The 23,636-nt window shown below is 38.3% G+C and overlaps 1 non-coding gene across 1 annotated transcript; it reads right to left on the reverse strand.

Moving 5' to 3' along the window:
- Positions 1 to 300: 300 nt before the first annotated feature.
- Positions 301 to 407, reverse strand: LOC138878841 (small nucleolar RNA R71). The gene has a single exon (XR_011402614.1). It is a non-coding gene; the product is annotated as a small nucleolar RNA R71 (small nucleolar RNA).
- Positions 408 to 23,636: the final 23,229 nt, after the last annotated feature.

Here is a 23,636-nt window from a genome sequence, read left to right on the forward strand (position 1 = left end):
GTGCCAGCCAACAACTTTGAAATCAGTACCGGCCTGATTCAAACGATCCAACAATCTTGTATCTTTACTGGAGATTCAAGTGAAAATCCACATAGTCATTTAATTGATTTTCTAGAACTAGTTGAAACTGCTAAGTATAATGGGGAATCCTCTGAAGCAATCAAGTTAAGGTTATTTTCTTTTTCTTTAAAAGGAGATGCTAAGACTTGGTTGCGAAGTTTGCCTCAATGATCAATTACCACATGGGACCAAATGACTCAGAAATTTTTAAATAAATAGTTTTCCCCTGCTAAAACTACAAAGTTAAGACAAAATATATCTAATTTTTTGCAGACTGACACAGAGTCAGTTTATCAAGCTTGGGAAAGTTTAAAGGCAATGTTAAGAAAATGTCCACACCATGATATTCCTAAACATATGCAATTGTATATTTTTTTTATCACAGGCTAAAACCCTCTTCCAGAAATGTGATAGATGCAGCTGCATGGGGTTCAGTAATGGGAAAACCCACAGAGGATGTATTGCAATTGTTGAATGAAATTTTTGAGAATGCCATCCAATGGCCATTTGAGCGTGTAATTATCAAGAAGGCTGCTACAGTAAATCAGGCAGATGCTTTAAATACACTAACACAATATATTATTTCTTTGGCACAAAAGTTTGAATCTTTTCAGGTGAATACACAACCAACCAGTCTGATGTTTGTGACATGTGTTGAGGAAATCATCTAAACCATGAATGCCAAGCAATCCATCAAAATGATGAACAAGTCAATGTTATCGGCTACAAATCTTACCCTTTTGGAAGTCCAATGGCACATAAACATCCACGATTTCAATGGAGCAATCCAAATGGTGCCGAGAACTCTCAAAACATTCAGAAGCAACCTGTACAGGGTCCGCCCAGTTATCAAAATCAAAACCGAGGGCAATTGAATTTTAAACTTTATCAACAAGCATCCCCATATCAACAAAGGCCTCAACAAGCTCATCCAAGTTTTGATGGTCTTATGTACAAGTATATTAAGGCCACTGATGAAAAGATTGAGAGTCAGAATTCTGCCCTTAAAAATTTAGAAATTCAGTTGAGCCGACTAGTAACTCTTGTGTCAGAAAAGATTCAAGGTCTCTTACCAAGTAATACAGAAAAAAATCCAAAATAGCACCTTAAAGCCATCACATTACGGTCAGGTAAGAAGCTGGATGAACCCTATGCAGACCGATCAGGACAATAGGTAGAAAAGGGAAAGAATGTTGAAACATCCTCTGAACCATCAGAAGAGAAAGAAGTCAAGAAAAAAGAAAAAAAATATTAAAAAATTGACTCCTTTCCCTGTGACTATTCCCTTTCCACAAAGAATGAAAAGAGAAAAGCTTGACAGTCAATTTGCAAAATTTTTGGAGATTTTAAAATAAATTCACATCAATATTCCTTTTTCTGATGCTTTGTTACAAATGCTTTCATATGCCAAATTTTTAAAGGAAATTTTGTCAAGTAAAAGAAAATTAGAAGAAGTTTTTGTGGTAATACTTACAGAAAAATACAGTGCTATACTTCAAAATAAGTTGCCACAAAAACTTGGTAATCCAGACAGTTTTACAATTCCATGCACTTTGGGAGGAGTATATTTTGAAAAAAATACTTTATGATTCTGGAGCTTCAATAAATTTGATGCCATTTTCTATCTTTAAAAAGTTAGATCTTGGTGAAATGAAAGACACAAGTGTTTCTCTTCAGTTTGCAGATCAAAGTGTTAAGAAACCTAAGGGAATAATTGAAAATGTACTTGTAAGAGTAGATAAGTTTATTTTCCCTGTAGATATAGTCCTTTAAATGAAAGAATATCCTAATAAACCAATAATTTTGGGTAGATCATTTTTTGCTACAGGAAGAGCAGTTATAGATGTTCATCAAGGACAACTAATTTTGAGAGTTGATGAAGAAAGAGTCATCTTTGATATGCAAAAAATACTAAGATATTCGGGAGATGAAACTTCATCTTCATGTTTTTCAATTGACATGATTAGTTATCTTACAGATGAATTCAAAGATGATCAATTAATTCCATATTCAATGGAAAGATGCTTGATCAAATCAGGCACCACACAGGAAGATGATCCCACCATCAGAAGAGAAGCTGAAATATTGGACAAAGATTCAGAGGAAGCCGAAGATGTTCAATCAAAAATTGAACTCAAAACTCTCCCTTCTCATTTGAAATATATTTATCTTGAGCAAGAATTATTTTCGGTTTTCACGACCCTAAACCCAGACCCGGTCGTGATGGCGCCTCTCATGAAGACGAGGTCAGCCGACACTTTCTTTTTCAATGTTTAATAGTTAAATAGTAAGAAACAGTCTAAATCATGATAAAATAATCCAAAGTGTAAGCAGATAATAGCATAATGTGCAGAATACTACCCAACACAGCCCGATTACAGGGTGTCACTAGTCATGGGCATCTAAACAATCCGAAATACTAAGAGAAAACTACAGAGTTTAATACAGTAACTAAAAACATGGAGAAATAAGATAAGGAGAAGCTCCGGGTTGCGAATGTCGACAGCTACCTAGAGACTCCTCAGATTGGCCTGAGCTGGGAAGATCAGCACTCGGGAGCGGGACCAGTTGCACCTGAATCTGCACAGGGGTGCAGGGAGTAAAGTGAGTACTCCAACTCAGTGAATAATAACCATAAATAAAGACTGAAATCAGGAAATCATGTAAGCACATTTGCAGACTATAATGAAGCAGTAAAATCAGTAAAAGATATGTGAAAGTCATTTAGCGTATTTAAACTTCATGAAAACCTTTTGAACAATAAACAGGTAAAAGACAGGCAATTAAGGAAAATAAACACATAAAAGTTCGCCCCTCGGGCACAATATCAACAAATCTGCCCCTCGGGCAACATCTCAGAACAATACCAGCCCCTCGGGCTACATCTCACATCACAATGGGTACCCGCGCTAACTAGGGGTGTGCAGACTCCTGGAGGGGCCCCTTACGGCCCAAGCACAATATCAAGCCATCTCGTGGCATTGTCACTAGGCTCTCGGCCTCATATCAATCAAGCCACCTCGTGGCGTACATATCTCAGGCCCTCGTCCTCGAGTCACGATCAGTATTTCCTCACAAGATAGGCCCTCGGCCTTACTCAGTCAAAAATTCTCACAAGCCACTCGGCAGTAGTAAAACAGGATTTCTCAGCCCAATTATCATTTAAAAGATCATATAAGTGTTAAAAACATAGTAAACATGGCTGAGTACAAAAATAGTGAAATATATCATGACTGAGTTAAAGTATAAAGTCAAAACAGTGAGGAAATATCGATAAAAAATGCCCGAAGGGTTCAAATAGTTGGCACGAGGCCCAAATATGGCATTCAACCCAAATAATGATGATAGTAAATATATTTCAGTCAAATACGTGGTAATATCATCAATCGGGATGGACCAGGTCATAATCCCCAATAGTGCACGACCCCACGCTCGTCATCAAGCGTGTGCGTCACTTCAATATAGCACAACGATGTGCAATCCGGGGTTTCATACCCTTAGAACATCATTTACAATCATTACTCACCTCAAACCGGTCAAATCTCTAGCTCGCGACGCCTTTGTCCCTCGAATCGACCTCCACTCGCGTCGAATCTATACAAAATCAGAATCACAGCGTCAAAATATGCTACGAGAACGAAGCCCAAGCAAAAAATAATCAATTTACACCACAAATCCCAAAATTACCAAAACCCGACCCCCGGACCCACATCTCTGAATTCGATAATTTTTACATCAATGGATTCCTTATCTCCCCACGAGTTCATACATATCAAAACTACCAAAATTCGACCACAATAGGTCCCTCAAATCCTCAAGTCTAAGTCTCCAATACCAAGCCCTAGTTTCCCCAATTTTTAACCTTAGATTCCATTAATTATAGCTCTAATCCGTGAAATAATAGCATAGGAACGAGTTTTAGGTCCAAATTCCTTACCTCAATGAAGTTCCCTTGAAATCGCCATTCAAATCGTCCAAAAAGCTCCCAAGCCGAATTAGAAATGGTGAAAATAGCTCAAAATCACGAAGGACACAATTTATACCTTCTGCCCAGGCATTTTTGCATCTGCGGCCATATACCCACTTCTGCGGTACCGCGTTTGTGGTCCTTGAACCACTTCTGTGGAAATCACTTAAACGGCCAACTCCACATCTGCAGTCAACACTCCACACCTGCGCCTTTGCAGGTGCGGTCCCACAACCGCATCTGCGATTCTTGCCATCTTCCTAGCTTCCGCTTCTATGACTGTTGTTTCCATACATGCGGCGTCGCACCTGCGGTCCCCAATCCACAGGTGCGGAAATACCAAAAGCAGCAAAAAATTGCAATTTCACCAAGTCTCAAACTCCTTCGTCAACCATCCGAAATCACCCCGAGGCCCCCAGGACCTCAACCAAAAGCACAAACATATCTCATAACTTTATTCAAACTTGTACCAGTCTTCAAAACACTTCAAAAAACACTGAATCAACCAAAACACATCGGATTCAAGCCTAAGTTTCCAAAAATCTTCCGAATTCTGCTTTTGATCAAAACCCAACCAAAACACGTTCGAATGACCTGGAATTTTGCACACACATCCCAAATGACATAACAGAACTACTGAAAATCTCGGAATTCCATTTCGACCCCTCTATTAAAATCTCGCCTACCAACCGGAAATCGCCAAAATATCAACTTTGCCAATTCAAGACTAAATCTACTTCAAACCTCCAAAACTCATTCCGATCATGCTCCTAAGTCTCAAATCACCTTCTGAAGCTAACCGAATCATCGGAACTCAAATTTGATCCCTCTAACTCATAAGTCAATATCCGATTGACTTTTCCAACTTAAGCTTCTTCAAAAGAGACTAAATGTCTCAAACCTTACCAAATCCTTTCCGTACCCGAGCCAACCAACCTGATCACACATAGAACCAATAGACAAAGCAATAAGAAGCAGAAATGGGGAAAAATAGAGCGGCAACTCATGAGAGCGGCAACTTATGAGATACCTGGCCGGGTCGTCACACCGATAATTATTTCATTTTCTCTTACTGCAGAACAAGAAAATAGTTTGATTAAAGTATTGAAAGTACACAAAGGAGCCTCGGAGAGGACTGTAAAAGATATTAATAGGATTAGTCCGGCTATTTGTACACACAGAATCCTCATGGAGGATAGCTACAAGCCAATAGTCCAGCTGTAAAGAAGATTGAATCCAGCAATGCAGGAAGTAGTGTAAAAAGAGATCGTAAAGTTGTTGGCAGCACGTATTATATGCCCCATTTCTGACAGCCCGTGGGTAAGTCCCATTCAGGTAGTGCCAAAGAAAGGAGGTATGACAGTTATAAAAAATGAAAATAATGAGCTCATACCTACTAGGACTTTTACATGATGGAGAGTATGTATTGATTACAGACGTCTAAATGATGTCACTAAAAAAGATCATTTTTCTTTGCCATTTATTGATCAAATGTTGGAAAAAATTACAAGATATGGTTTTTACTATTTCTTGATGGTTCCTCAGGATATAGTTAGATACAAATCACACCAGAAGATCAAGATAAGACAACATTCACATGCCATCATGGAACATATGCCTACAGAAGAATGCCATTTGGTCTGTGCAATGCCCCTACTATATTTCAGCGTTGCATGTCGACAATTTTTGCTGACATGACTGACAAATTTCTTAAAATTTTTATGGATGATTTTACACTCTTTGGAAAAACATATAAGAATTGTCTTAACCACTTGACCTTAGTTCTTAAAAGATGTGAAGAAACAAACTTAGTTCTTAATTGGGAAAAATATCGTTTTATTGTTACAGAAAGAATTGTTTTAGGACATAAAATCACTGTTAAAGGAACAGAAGTTGATAAGGCTAAAATTAATCTTTATAGCAGGATTATCCCTCCCACAACTGTGAAAGGCATTAGAAGTAAGGGTGTCTAACGGGTGGGCCGGGCCGGGCTGGGTAGGGAAAATTCTTAACCGTACGGGTTGTGGTCCGGGTTGGTTACGGGTTGGGGCTTACCGGGTTTAATGTGTTCGGGTTAATCCAGGTAAAAATTCAATCGTAAGGGTTACGGGTACAAGGGGCCGGGCCAGGTTAGTGTAATTTTTAATTTTGTTTTGTATTTTGTATAACTATTGTAAGTTATATTAATATAAAGTAAAAATATAAAGAATACAATGAAGATGGGAAAAAATTGCACTTATAAATTGCAAGTGCTACATTTATTTCAAAATTCAAACTTACAAATTGAAATGTTTACATTTAACGACAAGTAAATTAACCAAAGAATAGTAAATTCAAAGGTTTTGCATTGCCTTAGTAAGTTCGTCATAATCAATATGAACTGAGTGGCCTTCTTCTGGAGTGTTAAATTCGGATGGGTTACCATGTGTTAATATATCTCCAAGTTCCTCCTCTTCTGGGCTATCAACATCTTCACGTCATTGATATCTTCGTTCCGATCTAATCAATCTCTGAAACATACTAAAACTTCCAAAGCATTGCTTCCCGATGAGTGATGGGTGTCTCCAATTTGTTGTCTTGCTTGGATAAATGCACTCTCTGATGCAACAGTTGAAATTGGCACATTCAGCACGTCCTGAGCCATAGCGGTAACAGGAAATCGTTTTCCATTCTCATGCCACCATCCCAACGGTGAAAATTTCTTTGTGCGAGGCTCATTTTGCTTCTGCAAGTAGAATTGAAGTTCATCAATGTTTCTGCTACTGGTTTGAGTGTTAGAAAATATAGAAAAAATATTAAAACTATAAAGTCCTTCTTCATCATCCACAGTAGTAGAAGTGGTACAGTGCATAGTGGGATTAACATTACCTATATTAAGAGCAGCATCATCAATTACATTTGCATAATAATTATATAATTGTTGTAAAGAATCATTTAGCTTGTTCATACAAGCATATAAATCTGGGGTTTCAGTTGGTCCAATCTCCATATAAGTATATAAAGCATTCATTAATTGGTGACAATCAGACATCTTAATAGAAGGATTTAAAACAACACCAATTAAGTAAATCGGAGGATTTGGAAAGAAATATTTTTTGAATTTTGCTTGCATTTTTTCAACAACATCCCTATATTTTTCTTTCTTCTTAAATTCAAAGAGTAGAAAAGAAAATCCAGCTATATGTACTAAAGTCATAGTAATAGTAGGGTAATATGCTCCAGAAAATACAACAATAGCTGTATAAAATTTATGTAAAAATTTAATAATATCATTAATGACCTCCCAAGTAGTAGTTGTTAACATACGGTTTGGATCAGTACAATGTGCATTAGCAACTTTAGTTAGTGGGAATTTATATTTGTAGCAACATTTTAAAAATATATATGTATAATTCCATCTAATAACAATTTCGTCTGGCATGAATTTGGGTTTAAGGTTATACTGGATATACTTATTCTTAAATTCCTTTATTCTAGATTGTCTATTATTTCATTGAATAACACCAACTGCTCTTCTAACATGAGTAATCTCAGTTGAAAATAAATCAAGTGCACTTTTAACAATTAAATTATAAACATGACATGCACACCTAACGTGAAAAATTTCATCAAGTGGTGGTTGCAAATGCAGTTTTAATATTGAAATTGCGGCATTATTGTTAGAAGCATTATCAAAAGACATACACAATACTTTTTGCTTGAGATTATAAAATTCAACAACTTCACAAATAGTAGTACTTATAAACGCAGTAGTATGACTCTGATCTTCATCATATTTAAAAGCGATAATACGTTTTTGCATACAATAATTATCATCTATCCAATGACATATAATTGTCAAATAATCATTTTTATTAATAGCATGGCCAATATCAAAAGTTAGAGAAACTCTATAAGAAAGGTGGATAAACAAATAACGTATGTATATTTGATATTGTCCATGAAGTCTAAAGATATCAGATCTACAAGTGCTTCTAGGATACTTTTAAATAAAGGATTGTAAATCCTTTGAATATACATAATAAAATATGATGAAGAAGCAAAATAAAAAGGTAGATAACCCAAAGCAATCATTTTTGCTAACTCCTCACGATCCTTCATTTTATCATATTTCATAAGACCTCTAGTAGTAGGGTTTAGAATTGTTTGATTTCCATCTTCATCAGAGCCCCATTCTATAGGATGCTCAATTCTCATACGTCTACTAAGTGTCTCAGTCCCCCTAATTGTCCTCCAGTCTTATGTTTAAAAGTATCATTACGAAGTTTGCATTTAACTCTATCAGTACCTTCTATTTCGTCAAAAAAAATCCAAATCTTACTTCTTTTTCTCCGATTACTAGTCGGGGCCACATGTGGTCTACTACTAGCACCACAACCTCCACCCCTGCTACCAGCTCCAACACTACTAGGTGTAAGTGGTATCTCATCTTCTATTTCTAATTCATTATCTTCTATACCGAAATCTTCCTGGAATTATTCATAATCTATATTATTATCAGTTAATATTTCAGGAATATTTGTAGAGTCATTTAAATTACTACCAGATGCTGAAGTACTACCTCTTTTTTTATTTTCCCAATTAGTAACCTTATTACAAACTCTTTTTGCAGCATTAAACATATTGTAAAAATTTAACTACTGACAACAATTAAATATGCAAATAAAATAGTAAATAAGAGAAAGAGTTGGAGGGAGTAAACCGAATTCGGCAATAAATTGAGCACTTGATGATTTCGCAACTCCAATGTTACCACGAAGAAACGTCAATTGTTCCAATTTTGAAGTTCAATTGTTCAAACTTCAAATAATAAATACTACGATAAATTAAATTCCAAAAAAAGAAGAGCCAAATAGTTGATTTCACTTTAGGTGAATATTTAAGAATGAGAGAATATGAGAATTCAGATTGAGAAATGAGAGATGAGTGAAGAAGAGGGGGGGGGTATATTTATAGTTTTTCAAAGGGGTGTTAATTTTGTTTTAAAAACCCAAAAATGGGCTATTTTTGCAATTCAGCCATTGGGCAATGGCCATAATGGGAAAAGGACCGTTGCCAACAATCAGATGTTAGGCCCACTAGTAAAAAAAATATTAGTTATCGTTATACCGATCTGGGCTGGGCCGGTCTAAGTCGGTTAACCAGTTGAACAGTAATTTTTATTAACTAGGTTTGACTGGTCAGGTTAACTGGTAGGAATAAAGTAGACAAACCAACCCTCCCTACCCCTTTAACCCAGCCCCACCTGGACCCCTTGTACCGGTCCGAGCCGGTTTCGATTTTAACCGGTCTGGGCTTGTCCGAAAACGGGCTAACTCGGCCCGTTAGACACCCATAATTGAAGCTTTCTAGGTCATGTAGGTTTTTACAGACGATTCATAAAAGACTTCTCAAAGATTTCAAAACCACTGACTAACCTCTTGATGAAAGACATTAAGTTTAATTTTTCAGGTGACTGTGTGAAAGCATTTGAAACCCTTAAGGAAAAGTTATCAACTGCACCTATAGTTTTGTCCCCTGATTGGAACCAACCTTTTGGGGTCATGTGTGATGCTAGTGATAAAGCAGTTGGAGCTATTTTAGATCAAAGAAAGGATATGGTTTTCCGTCCCATTTACTATGCTAGTAGGACATTGAGTGAGATTCAGGTGAATTATGCTACAACAGAAAAAGAGTTACTAGCAGCAGTGTTTGCTTTTGATAAGTTTCGCTCCTATTTGATAGGAACCAAGGTTATTGTTTTTACTGATCATGTAACTTTAAAATACCTCTTAGCTAAGAAAGATGCTCGACCGAGATTATTATGATGGATTTTACTTCTGCAAGAATTTGACCTTGAGATAAAAGACAAAAAAGGGATAGAGAACCAAGTAACTAACTGTTTGTCTAGATTAGAAACCCCCCCCCCCCTTGAGTTTAATGAGATAAAAGAAGAATTTTTGGATGAACATATTTTTCTAGTTGACACAATTGTGACTTAACCACCCTGGTTTGCAGATATCGCAAACTACTTGGTTGGAAAGTGTATACCGCAAGATTTCTTTTACTAACTAAGAAAAAATCTTATATCTGATGCAAAGTATTATATGTGGGATGAATCTTACTTATTTAAAAGTTGTGCAGATACTATCATTAGAAGGTGTGTACCTGAAGAAGAGATGAATAAAATTCTATACCACTGTCATGATGGAGCAATTGGAGGACATTATGCAGCAAATCGAACGGCTTTTAAATATTTAGAAGCCAGATTCTTCTGACCCACACTCTTCAAAGATGCCCGAGCATATGTAGCACAATGTGACAGGTATCAGAGAATGTCACCAAGAGAGATGAGATGCCACTGCAATCAATACAGGTATGTGAAATATTTGATTTTTTGGGAATAAATTTTATGGGTCCTTTTCCTTCTTCTAACTCTTTTGAATATATCCTTGTGGCTATGGATTATGTGTCAACATGGGTTGAAGCCATCCCCACAAGAAAGAATGATGCTCGTACAGCGTGCAATTCTCTTAAAAAAAATATTTTTACCAGATTTGGCACACCGTGAGTTATCATTAGTGACCAATGAAATCATTTCATCAATAGGCAATTTTCTGCTTTACTGTCAAAATATAATATGACTCAAAAAATAGGAACACCATATCATGCTCAAACTCAAGGGTAAGTTGAGGTTTCCAACCGCGAGTTAAAAAGAATTCTTGAAAAAATGGTTGGAATCTCAAGAAAGACTGGGCTTTAAAATTAGATGATGCACTATGGGCGTACCGATGTCACGACCCAAAATCCAATAAAGGTCGTGATGGTGCCGGACTGTAATGACCCGATCGGTCATTTTGAGCTCTAGTACATCGTTCGGTAGTTTGAGGCCATGAGTAGCTTCACTTCAGGTATTATGACTTATATGTGTGGTTGGAATTGAATTTCGAGAAGTTCAGAGTCGATTTGGAAAGAGAATTCTCATTTCGAAGGCTTTAAGTTGGAAGAACTGACTAAGATTGGATTTATGAGTAAACGCCCTCAGAATCGGGATTTGAAGGTTCCAACAGGTTCGTATGATGATTTCGGATTTGAGCGTATGTTCGAATCGAGTTTTGGATGGTCCGGGAGCATTTCAGCACTTATTGTGGAAGTTAGCATTTTTGGAAGAATTTCATAAGTTTGGGTTGAAGTGCATTTCAGTGTTATCAATGTCCGTTTGGGATTCTGAGTCTGGGAATAGCTCCGTAAGTGATTCTGGTGTTGGGAGCATGTTTGGAAGTGAATTCGGAGGTCTGTGGGTCACTTTGGGGTCACTTGGCTAAAGATAGAAATTTGAAGGTTTTTGGGAAGTTTGACCGAGAGTTGACTTTTTGATATCGGGGTTGGATTCCGATTTCGGAAGTTGGAATAGGTCCGTAATGTCGAATACGACTTGTGTGCAAAATTTGAGGTCAATCGGACGTGATTTGATAGGTTTAAACACCGAAAGTAGAATTTTGAAATTTTAAAGTTCATTAAGCTTGAATTGGAGTGCGATTCATGGTTTTAGCGTTGTTTGATGTGATTTGTGGCTTCGAGCAAGTCCGTGTTATGTTTTTAGACTTGTGCGGATGTTTGGTTTGGAGCCCCAGGGGCTCGGTTGAGATTCGGGAAAGCTTCGGAGTGATTTTCTAAGAAATATGATTGTTGGTACTGGTATGATCACAATTGCAATGTATTGGTCGCAAATGCGGTCATCGCATTTGCGAGGTTCTGTTCGCATTTGATAACCTGGGCGGCTGGGGGGATCATTCGCATTTGTGACAATTGGGTCGCTTTTGCGAGGCCTGAAGGGTTCGTATTTGCAAAACCCTTATCGCATTTGCAAATTAGGCCAGTTCAGTCGGGGGTCGCATTTGCGATCTCCCTATCGCAATTGCGATATCAGAGGGCTTTGTCCAGCTATTAATTTTGAGACATAGGCCATTTAGCTCATTTCCTTCATCCTCTTAGGCGATTTTTGGAGCTTTTGGAAGAGGGTTTTCACCTAGCACTTTAAGGTAAGTAATTTCTACACAACATGAGTTAAATACATAGATTATGGGTAGATTGACATGTGAAAACTAGGGAAAATCAAGGGTTTTAGATGAAAAACCTAGAGTTTGATAAAAACAAGATTTAACCACGAAATTTGTTAGGGAATGGAGTAAAAATAATATATTCTTGATCCTTAGGTTATGGGTAAAAACTATCTTCAGAAATTTTGGAATCCGACCACATGGGCCCGGGGATGAATTTTAGGAACTTTGCATTTAGGGTTGGAAAATTGGTTTAATAATTAGAATATGAACTTTTGAGCATGTATTGACTAGTTCTTAGCCCATTTAAATAGTTTTGTATCGTCGGCTCCAATTTGGATGTTTGAGCGCGTTCTTGAATTGGGATACAGGCTTCAGAGCGAGGTGAGTCTCCTTTCTAACCTTGTAAGAGGAAATTGTCCCCATAGGTGAATTAATTGAATATGTGTTGCTAATTGTGGGGCTGCGTACACATGAGGTAACGAGAATCCGTGCGTAGCTATTATTATGCTTATGTCCGGGTAGTCTAGGACCCAAAAACATGCTTCCTTGTAATAAGTGCAACCTTATTGATAGTTTAAATGGCTTAAATCATATCGAAGTGGCAAATGATTTTCTAAAAGAGTTAAACTTCATTTTCATGACTCTTAAAAAGGGAGAATTACACCTCCTTGAATAATTGTTTCCTTGATAAATGTCCTGATTGACTGTTTGAATATGTGTTTCTATGTGTACTTGCGTCGCATGTATGATTCGCGAGCAGGGTGATTGTTATTTATATTTGACAGTGTCGTATGTATGATTCGCGATCAGGGTAATAGATGCATCTATGGTTCGCGCCATTCGACCCTCTGACAGTGCATAATTTAAATATTGTTGGATTAGGTCATACGTCCTCGGCATGATTTGCGCATGCTTATATTGTTTGCCTTGGAATCTATAGATGTTGATAATTGCTCTCCCTAACTTGAGAATAAATGTATAAACAATGAAAAGGAATTTGAGAATTTCCTATTAAAGAAAGAATTGTTTACTTGCTTCATTCTAATGAATTATAGTCTTGTTTATAAAAATCCTCGATTTATCATATTATGGATGTATCATTATTGGACCACTAGTAAGTGTCAAAGTCGACCTCTCGTCTCTAATTCTTCGAGATTAGACGGGATACTTACTGGGTATCGAGACGACCCGTAGTCATCAGAGTCTCCTTCAGATTATTGTACTGTATTTTCATTTTTGTCCACTTAGTATTCCGGACAGCTACTGTAATTTATTGCTTTCACTAGTAAATGCCCATGCACTTGTGACACCGGATTCTGAAATGATCATGGGGTATCTTGTATTAACTTTTTAACATTTATATTAAATTTTAAATGATTACCTTTTACTAGTAAAATTGAAGGAAAATCATAGTTTTCAAAATTATTAAAACGAGAATTTAATAAAGTATTTTGGTTAGCTTGCCTGACAGCGGTGTCCGGCGCCATCACGACCCTTAGTTGATTTTGGGTCGTGACAATATGGTATTAGGGCACTAGGTTCCCTTAGGTCTCACGAGTCATAAGCAAGTCTAGTAGAGTCTCGCGGATCGGTACAGAGACGTCTATACTTATCTTCGGGAGGCTACAGGGCTGTTAGGAGCACTTCTGTTCTTGATTTCCTCATCGTGTGATTTGATTCCTTTGGGGCTTATGCCTTTATTTCCTTCCTAATAGATCTTATGCGACACAAAGTGCTTGTTATAAATCAGGAATTGAGAGATTTTAAAAGTACCACAGAGGTGGTGCGGGATGCTTCTCCATGCGTAGTTGATTTGACTATTGGCGTCGCCTTGTGGAAGGATGTTCTGTTGTTTCGGCTGAGCAGCTGTACTTTTGAGAGCTCTAAGGCTAGGCACAAGTTGTCATGATACATATGAACGGTTGTCGCGCGGTATTGATGTGATGGTAGGATGCTTGCCTACGTGTCGGGCAGTGAATGACTTGAAGGGAGGTTTACTCGGAGCATGATTTAGAGATTCGGTATTTTATTCCCAACGGGGGAAGGCAATCAAGCTAAGAATGTTTAGATTTGGGTTGATGGAGTAACGAGGCTTGGTATTTGCGAGCGTGGTGGAATTCTCATTTGTGAAAGGGTGATGTTTACCTTGTTGAAATGTGCTAAGTTATCGGTGTTATGATCTTCTACAATTCGCCTTTGGGGTAGGGTATTGTGAGATAGAAATGGAAAAGCGGCTGTCAAAGATCACAGGGTGCGATGGTTCAGGAATTAGTCGATGTTTCTAATGTCGATGGCTCGAGAAGAGATGATCTTCGGGAAGGTTTAAAGTTAGTAGCGGTCTATTGGTTTAAGAGCTACTGAGTAAGATTTTTGATCTAAGGCATCAACGGAACGATGAAGGATGATGAAGGACATGTGGGAAGTGCCTCGCGGTGGTTAATTTCTAGAATGCCAAGTGTAAGAAGTAGAGGTCGAATAGTTTCTTAAAGAAGGGGGTTTGGCCAAAGTGGGAGAGTGACAGGACATCACTTGGATTTAGTAGCAGGACAACTACACCCTTGAGGAAAGTTTGGAGTGATTTGGGAATTTTTAGTAGACGGTGATTGGGTCTACGAGCTTAATTTAAAATATTGGCTAGCATAACCACGGGAGATTTGATATGACAGAAGGGAGTTGCTTGATATGAAGAAGGATACAACATGATTTGGGATGGAAGGATATTTTCGTACATTTAATTGATGTCCACAAAGAGTGAATGGACTTGTGCAGCTAGTGAATGAGCACGGGCTCTTGATGGGTTATGAATAACGTAGTGATTGTGCCTCGTGTAGTGGCGTTGAAAGATGTCGACGTGTAATCTCCATAGGTGGGTTATCCCATGTGAGCAGATCAGTGGTCGCGTGGTTGGCGAAGCTTCTGCAAAGAATCCTACTGGCTATCAAGTAAGAAGTCTAATATGTGAATGTTGCTAGAGAGTCAGAGTGTTCATGAAATGTTAACGGAAGGATTTCGAGGAATCTGGCGGTTTAATGGCGTAAGGTCATATCAATAAGAGATAAAGAATCTTGGTGGGTTCCAAAGTTGTGTAATAGTGGCTTCAAGCTAAGTGGGAAAGTCCCGCCGCCTACGGTTAGATTGCCTGGTTGCCTATTTGTGAGATTTCTAGTTGTTAGAACATGGATGAGTTATTTCAGCTAAGGGAAAGGAACATAAGAGGTAATTTGAGGAGATGAGTTGTTAAAGGAGTGTTATAGTTGGCCTTATTGACTCATGTTCAGACTTAGGGAAGGGTACAGGATTTATGCATTATGTAGATGCGAGTTTCAAGGAAAGTGATTCGGCTGGGTGCTTCACCGAGAAGGTGTTCATGTGCTAGAAGATTCATGGAGTTGATTATATTCGGGACCAAGTCAAAGTGGATGGCTCTCAATAACGGTCCCATTGAATTTAAAGGATTTAGAAATGTGGTGCCTAAGGATTCAAGCCCACAGTATGGTTAAGAATTGAGCTATGATAGGAGCCTCATAATGATCTATGATGTTTTCGACTTGAAGTGTAGCATCGGGAGGAAAAAGGGAAATTTAGATTCATATAGGGATTATCATAATGGGTTCATCATTTGAAGATGCGAATGTGTGTGCAAGGAGGGTATGAAGTGGTTCGTGAGTTTGGAGATAATGTGGTCTCATAGAATGGGGTCACTCAAGAAAAGTGCGGATTTAGGTTGGTAATGTAAGGAATGGAGCTAATATTATCTATAAGGCAAGTTAAGGATGAATTAGAGGAAGTTAGATTGGTCAACCATGGTTGAATTGGCATAGTGGTAGCGGTGCGCGTGAGGCTCGACATCCGCCGTAATTGATTATATTTGGAAGTATTCAAGTATTATGGCCTGTTATATATAGGCGAATCCCGGAAGGATTATGATGGTTTAGAACACTACTTGAGGATTTGAATGTTCTACGGTTATGAGAAGTTACTCGCGCGTTGCTATGGTCCTTTTGGAATGAGTTAAGTAAAAATTCCTGGTGAGGAAGTGCTTACCATATTAGTGGTTCAGAAGTTATGATGAAGATCTTATGCTATCACCTATTAGCATGTTGGGTGCAGTGAGTGGTATGAATTTGAAGGTGAGGATCAAGGTTGTGGTTCGGTGTTGACAAGGATGTCACGAGCTCGGATGAGCAGGAAAGGGATTTTAATGTTTAGAGTGAGATGGCATTGTCTTTAATATCACCTGAAATCGGTGTTTTGTGAAAAAGGCTTTGCATCCTGGTTATGGATTCTTAATCATTTTTCAGCGTTAGTGCGGTCAGTGGTATAGATGTACAGACCTACCATCTATTATTAAGGTCGTGGGAGCATGCCCCACGAGAAGGTTGTATAAGTGTGGCATGTAGCCACTTGATTGATTGAAGAATTAAATAGAGTATGAAGATTGTGGTGATATCGTTGATTTGAGAATTGATGCGTAGAGGGCACTCGATTTTTTGGGTTGTGGACTGTGGAGGATTACTCCAGTTATGATGGTGGTTCTTGTGTGTTATAGGAAAAAGGGGGTTATTATGGACCCTGGAAAGATTATGGACCTAGTACGGTACAATTCGAATTGGCTTGAGGTATATGAATGGATTTAACTATAAATATGGGCTTTATATCAGGCCGAATGTGTTCATTTCAGCATAGCGCTCCTTATGGAAGAATATTCAGACGTGAGATGTTATACCATCGTCGGCTATTTCATGTAATGATATATTGTACCGTGCGAGTTGTGAACGGCTCAATAATTTTCTTATGTGTTGAGGTTCCGCGTAGAGATGGTGTTATGTGAGCAGGATGGCTCTTTAGTTTCAGAACATATATCACACCTCAGCTGTGCTTGAGTTTATTAGCTTATGGCTCTATATGTCTCCCCAGGGATTGTATTATGCACTTAGCGTGCTTGTGACCGATATTCAGTATTTTGTTGTGATGAGCAATTTAGCTCGGTGTGTATCTCCTTATGAATTTTATGTGTAGATCGGGTGGCATGCCGCCATGGGTATGTTGTTTGGATTGGGTTCCACACTGCAACAATGTGATGTTGAGTACAGTTCCCTATACCTATTTTTATGTGTTTCGTTTCCCATTTTCTGAGGAAAGTTCATGTTAGTCGCGTGAGTTGAGTAGTCCCTTCTTGAGTTCGTTTTCCTTTTGCATCACATTTGATCTTGCATCCTATTGGCACGTTACGGCATCATATGGGACTTTTGATCATGACGGGGGTGGCTTATCGCCTGAGCCTATTGGGTGAGACGAGATTATTGGATCTAGGATCAGTTCAGTCAGATTATATGAATTATATTAAAGAGCAAAGATCATTATTTGGTTCAGAATGAGTTAATGGTTCTTGTCAGAAGTATAGACTCAATGATTTGTTGACTTGGCAGTTGGTTATAAATTTCTAGCAATCTCTTCTGTCGTGGTGGTATTGCGAGAGTTGGAACAAGACTTATATATATATATATATATATATATATATATCATAAGGTGCATTGTGAGCATCAGATTTGGGGAATGTTGGTTATTATGATATTAGTTATGTGGATGATGTGGGGCATGGTGAAAATTCGGTAAAGGTATGCAGTCATGTTCTAGTACATCGTATTGTGATAGATACGGTGTTCTTATATTGGAAGTTGGCCTGGCAGAGAATTTCGGATGTTCAAACTGAGCTTTAAGGCTCATTTGTTTGAATAAAAGAGAATATCTTCAGATTTGCTCGAGCTAATGTGCTCAACTGAGTTGTGGTAGTACGGGTAGGTGTGCAAGGTATTTAACTGTGGTTTTAGACAACTCTAGCACAGTCCTTAGGACGTTCGAGGACGAACGTATGTTTAAGTGGGAAAGAATGTAATGACCCGACCGGTCGTTTTGAGCTCTAGCGCATCGTTCGGCAGTTTGAGGCCTTCAGTAGCTTCACTTCAGGTATTATAACTTGTATGTGTGGTCGGAATTGAATTTCGGGAAGTTCAGAGTCGATTTGGAAAGAGAATTCTCATTTCTAAGGCTTTAAGTTGGAAGAATTGACTAAGATTGGATTTTTGAGTAAACGACCTCAGAATCGGGATTTGAAGGTTCCAACAGGTTCGTATGATGATTTTGGATTTGGGCTTATGTTCAGATCGGGTTTTGGATGGCCCAGGAGCATTTTAGCACCTGTTGTGGAAGTTAGCATTTTTGGAAGAATTTCATAAGTTTGGGTTAAAGTGAATTTCAGTTTTATTGATGTCCATTTGGGATTCCGAGTCTGGGAATAGCCTCGTATTGTGATTCTGGTGTTGGGAGCACGATCGGAAGTGAATTCGGAGGTCCGTGGGTCACTTTGGGGTCAATTGGCTAAAGATAGAAATTTGAAGGTTTTTGGGAAGTTTGACCGAGAGTTGACTTTTTGATATCAGGGTCGGATTTCGATTTCGAAAGTTGGAGTAGGTCTGTAATGTCGAATATGGCTAGTGTGCAAAATTTTGGTCAATCGGACGTGATTTGATAGGTTTAAACACCGAAAGTAGAAGTTTGAAATTTTAAAGTTCATTAAGCTTGAATTAGAGTGCGATTCATGGTTTTAGCGTTGTTTGATGTGATTTGAGGCTTCGAGCAAGTCCGTGTTATATTTTTAGACTTGTGCGGGTGTTTGGTTTGGAACCCCGGTGGCTTGGGTGAGATTCAGGATAGCTTCGGAGTGATTTGCTAAGAAACAGGATTGCTGGTACTGGTATGATCACAATTGCGATGTATTGGTCGCAAATGTGGTGATCGCATTTGCGAGGTTCTATTCGCATTTGCGAACCTGGGCGGCTGGGGGGATCGTTCATGTTTGCAACAATTGGGTCGCTTTTGCGAGGCCTGAAGGGTTCACATTTGCGAAACCCCTATCGCATTTGCGAATTAGGCCAGTTCAGTCGGGGTTGCATTGGCGATGAAATTTTCGCATTTTTGAAGCTCGCATTTGCAATCTCCCTGTCGCAAAAGCGACATCAGAGGGATGTGTCCAGCTATTAATTTCGATACTTAGGCCATTTAGCTCATTCCCTTCATAATGTTAGGCGATTTTTGGAGCTTTTGGAAGAGGGTTTTCACCTAGTACTTTGATGTAAGTAATTTCTACACAACATGAGTTAAATACATAGATTATGGGTAGATTGACATGTGAAAATTAGGGAAAATCAAGGGTTTTAGATGAAAAACCTAGAGTTTGATAAAAACAAGATTTAACCATGAAATTTGTTAGGGAATTGAGCAAAAATCATATATTCTTGATCCTTAGGTTATGGGTAAAAACTTTCTTGAGAAATTTTCGGAATCCGGGCACATGGGCCTAGGGATGAATTTTAGGAACCTTGCATTTAGGGTTAGAAAATTGGTTTAATAATTAGAATATGAACTTTTGAGCATGTTTTGACTAGTTCTTACCCCATTTTAATAGTTTTGGATCGTTCGGCTCCAATTTGGATTTTTGAGCGCATCCTTGAATTGGGATATTGGTTTCGGAGCGAGGTGAGTATCCTTTCTAACCTTTTAAGAGGGAATTGTCCCCATAGGTGAATATATTGAATATGTGTTGCTAATTGTGGGGGTTGTTTACGCACGAGGTGACGAGAGTTCATGCGTAGCTACTATTATGCTTATGTCCGGGTAGTCTAGGACCCAAAAGCATGCTTACTTGTAATAAGTGCAACCTTATTGATAGTTTAAATGGCTTAAATCATATCGAAGTGGCAAATGATTTTCTAAAAGAGTTAAACTTCATTTTCATGACTCTTAAAAAGGAAAAATTACACCTCTTTGAATAATTGTTTCCTTGATAAATGTCCTGATTGACTGTTTGAATATGTGTTTCTATGTGTACCTGCGTCGCATGTATGATTCATGAGCAGGGTGATTGTTATTTATATTTGACCACGTCGCATGTATGATTCACAAGCGGGGTAATAGATGCATCTATGGTTCGCGCCATTCGACCCTCTGGCAGTGCACAATTTAAATATTGTTGGATCGGGCCGTACGTCCTCGGCATGATTTGTGCATGCTTATATTGTTTGCCTTGGAATATATAGAAGTTGATAATTGCGCTCCCTAACTTGAGAATAAATGTATAAACAATGAAAAGGAATTTGGGAATTTCCTATTAAAGAAAGAATTGTTTACTTGCTTCATTCTATTGAATTACAGTCCTGTTTATAAAAATCCTCGATTTATCATATTATGGATGTATCATTATTGGACCACTAGTAAGTGTCAAAGTCGACCTCTCGTCTCTACTTCTTCGAGATTAGACGGGATACTTACTGGGTACACGTTGTTTTCGTACTCATACTACACTTGTTGTGCATTTTTGTTGCACAGGTTTATGTGTGGCTAGTGGCTTAGTGGCATAGCAGCATGGTTGACACAGAGACTTAGGTGAGCTGCAATTATCGAGATGACCCACAGTCAGCAGAGTCTCTTTCAGAGTGTTGTACTGTATTTTTATTTCTGTCCACTTTGTATTCCGGACAGCTACTGTATTTTATTGCTTTCACTAGTAAATGCTCATGCACTTGTAACACCGGGTTCTGGGGTGATTATGAGGTATCTTGTATTAACTTCTTAACATTTATATTAAATTTTAAATGATTACCTTTTACTAGTAAAATTGAAGGAAAATCATAGTTTTCAAAATTATTAAAACGAGAATTTAATCAAGTATTTTGGTTGGCTTGCCTGACAACGGTGTCCGGCGCCATCACAACCCTTAGTGGATTTTGGGTCATGACACGAACACAACTCTCAGGCAAGTCAACCATAATTACTCAATTTAGTTCTCGTTTTAGTATTTTTGAAATCACTATTTTTCTTCAATTCAATAGTAAAAAGATAAAATTTCAGGATGGATAATATTATTTTCAAACATGTCAATGAATACTCCATAATCATTCCAGAACCAGGTGTTACAAGTGCATGAGCATCAACTAGGAAGAATAAAATGAATATAGCATCTGTTCGGAATACAATTTGGAAAGGAATAGAAATGTCACGACCCAAAATCTAACCACGTCGAGATGGCGCCTATCGTGATACTAGGCCAGCCACTTAATTCCAAACTTTTCATTTGTTTTCAAATAAAACTTAAAGAAAGTCATAGTTTTAACATAAGTTCAAGAAGATAAGAGTAGAAATCCAAAATCCAGTGGAAAGAAATACATAATCCCGATCTCGGGTGTCACTAAGTCATGAGCAACATACTAAAACTATCTGGAATACAAAAGACTACATAGTCTAAGAATGTTTGAATATAAATACTATAAGGAAGATAAGGAATGAGAAGGCGGAACTATGGTCGCCAAGCAGCTACCTCGCACTCTCCACAGAAGTCCTCTATTGGCAAGATCAACAGCCGCTACCGTGCCCCAAAATACCTGGATGTGCACACAGGGGTGCAGGGAGTAACGTGAGTACACCAACTCAGTAAGTAACAAGTCCAAACTATGGACTGATGGTAGTGACGAACCAAACCCCATACGGGTTGCAACAGATAATTGTACAGAAAAGTAGACATGCTTACAGTTCATGTATTTCTCAAAAATAACCAAACACAGTATGAACAATACAGATTATAAAGCTCAGAAAACTCTAAGTACCAGTGCACAAATAGCATGATCAATGTCACGTATGATACCTCCACTCACAGTGCTCAACCACTCGGTATTGTATGCGGCTGAATCGGCCCAGGAAAGATCCATCCCGGAATGTACGTACATCATGGACTATAAGTCACCCAGTACCGTGGAAAATAGGCCAATCCAGTCTCATGGAGAAGATTCATCTATATACTGTTGGCCCAAGTAAATGTGAAATTTTGAAGACTAACAAAAGAACATAGACATGGACCGGGTCCATCTTGTAAAGCACAATCGTGATCAACCCAAACATGTGAGATACATGTGAAGGAGATAAATCTAACTAATCAGAAGTAATATCTCCTGATCATGATTGAAAAGGTTGCATATTGGATAAGGAGAAAGACTCCTTACACAACGAGAACGCAGTTTAGGAAAATGATAGAGTTAGAGTATGAAATCAACTAGAACTCTTCCACCATGGAAGAGTAGCATCTGTATCCTAGTCAATCTCTAATCACTAACCCCTTAAATATCAGTGTTGTTCTCTTTTACAGGTAATGCACATAAGTAGAAGTTAAACGTGAATTGAGAGAAAAATAGCAAGGCAATTTTGCAAGCAATATTTGTGTGATTCAAGCGTGCAATCCTGAAGCTACTTGAACCAGATAAAAAAACCAGTTCCAAGTATTTGTCTTTTTATTCTAGTTCAATTGTAGTAGGTGATTTTACATTATACCTTTCAGCTTATTTAGAAGCAATTGTATTAGGTACTTAGAGTTTCCAAGTTAGAGTTAACTTGAAGTTGTCGCAACAGTTGAGCCTGTGTGCCACAACAAGATTAGAGTTAATCATAGGTTTACAAAAGAGTTTTTGTAAATGTAGTTTTTGGCTTAGTGATTTTAGTGGAGAGTTTGGGAAAATCCTACTGGAAGGTAGGTCGTGATTTTTTCACCTTTTGAGCCGGGTGTTTTCTACGTAAAAATCTCTGTGTTCTTTATTTTTCGTACTTATTATTCCGTAATAGTAGTAGTTGGAACACATAGAAGAACCAGATCCATCTATAATCAAGTTAAGCAAAAATTGGGTACCACACAAATCACCCCCCCCCCTTCTTGTGTGGTATTGAAGTCTAAAACATCAATTGGTATCAGAGCGGGTTAACCTTGAAGAGGCTAACACCTTAGGAACAGATCAAGATGAATGCACCACTTGGAAACTAGGAAGGTCAATCCACTGCTAGGCCTCCACTCTTTAATGGCCAGTATATTCCTAGTGGAAGAACAGGATGAGAGACCATACCTTAGGAGAAGACTATGAACTCTAGGACATAGTTACTGATGGTCCCCTGGCTACTACAAAGAAGAATGCTGAAGGAGTGAACGTGCTAAAGACAAGAGCTGACTGTACTGCTGAAGATTTGAAGAAATGGGAAAAGAATGCCAAGGCCAAGAAATGGCTTGTGTGTGGACTAGGTCCAGACGAGTACAGTAGGATTCAAAGTTGTACCACTGCTAAGGAGATATGGGGCACTCTACAAGTTTCCCATGAAGGAACTCCTCAAGTAAAAAGATCAAGAGGAACACTGCTATATTTTCAATATGAGAATTTCACCATGAAGGAAGGAGAAGCCATTCAAGATATGTACACAAGGTTCAAAATACTAACAAATGAACTTAAGTCTCTTGGAAGCAAGGTTGAGAAAATCTTGACAAAGGTCTTGCTAGTAACTTGGGAAAGCAAAATCACGGCTATTCAGGAATCAAAGAACATTACTACCCTAAAGTTGGATGAGCTGATTGGAAATATCACTGCCTATGAACTAAGAAGGCAAACTATGAAGATGGATGCACCCAAGAAGGAAAGAAGTCTAGCTCTCAGAATAGCTGAAGGTGCAGACTTAGAGGATAATGAAATGGCTATGATCAC

Source organism: Nicotiana sylvestris, chromosome 9 (assembly GCF_000393655.2).
Source record: "Nicotiana sylvestris chromosome 9, ASM39365v2, whole genome shotgun sequence".
NCBI lineage: Eukaryota > Viridiplantae > Streptophyta > Magnoliopsida > Solanales > Solanaceae > Nicotiana > Nicotiana sylvestris.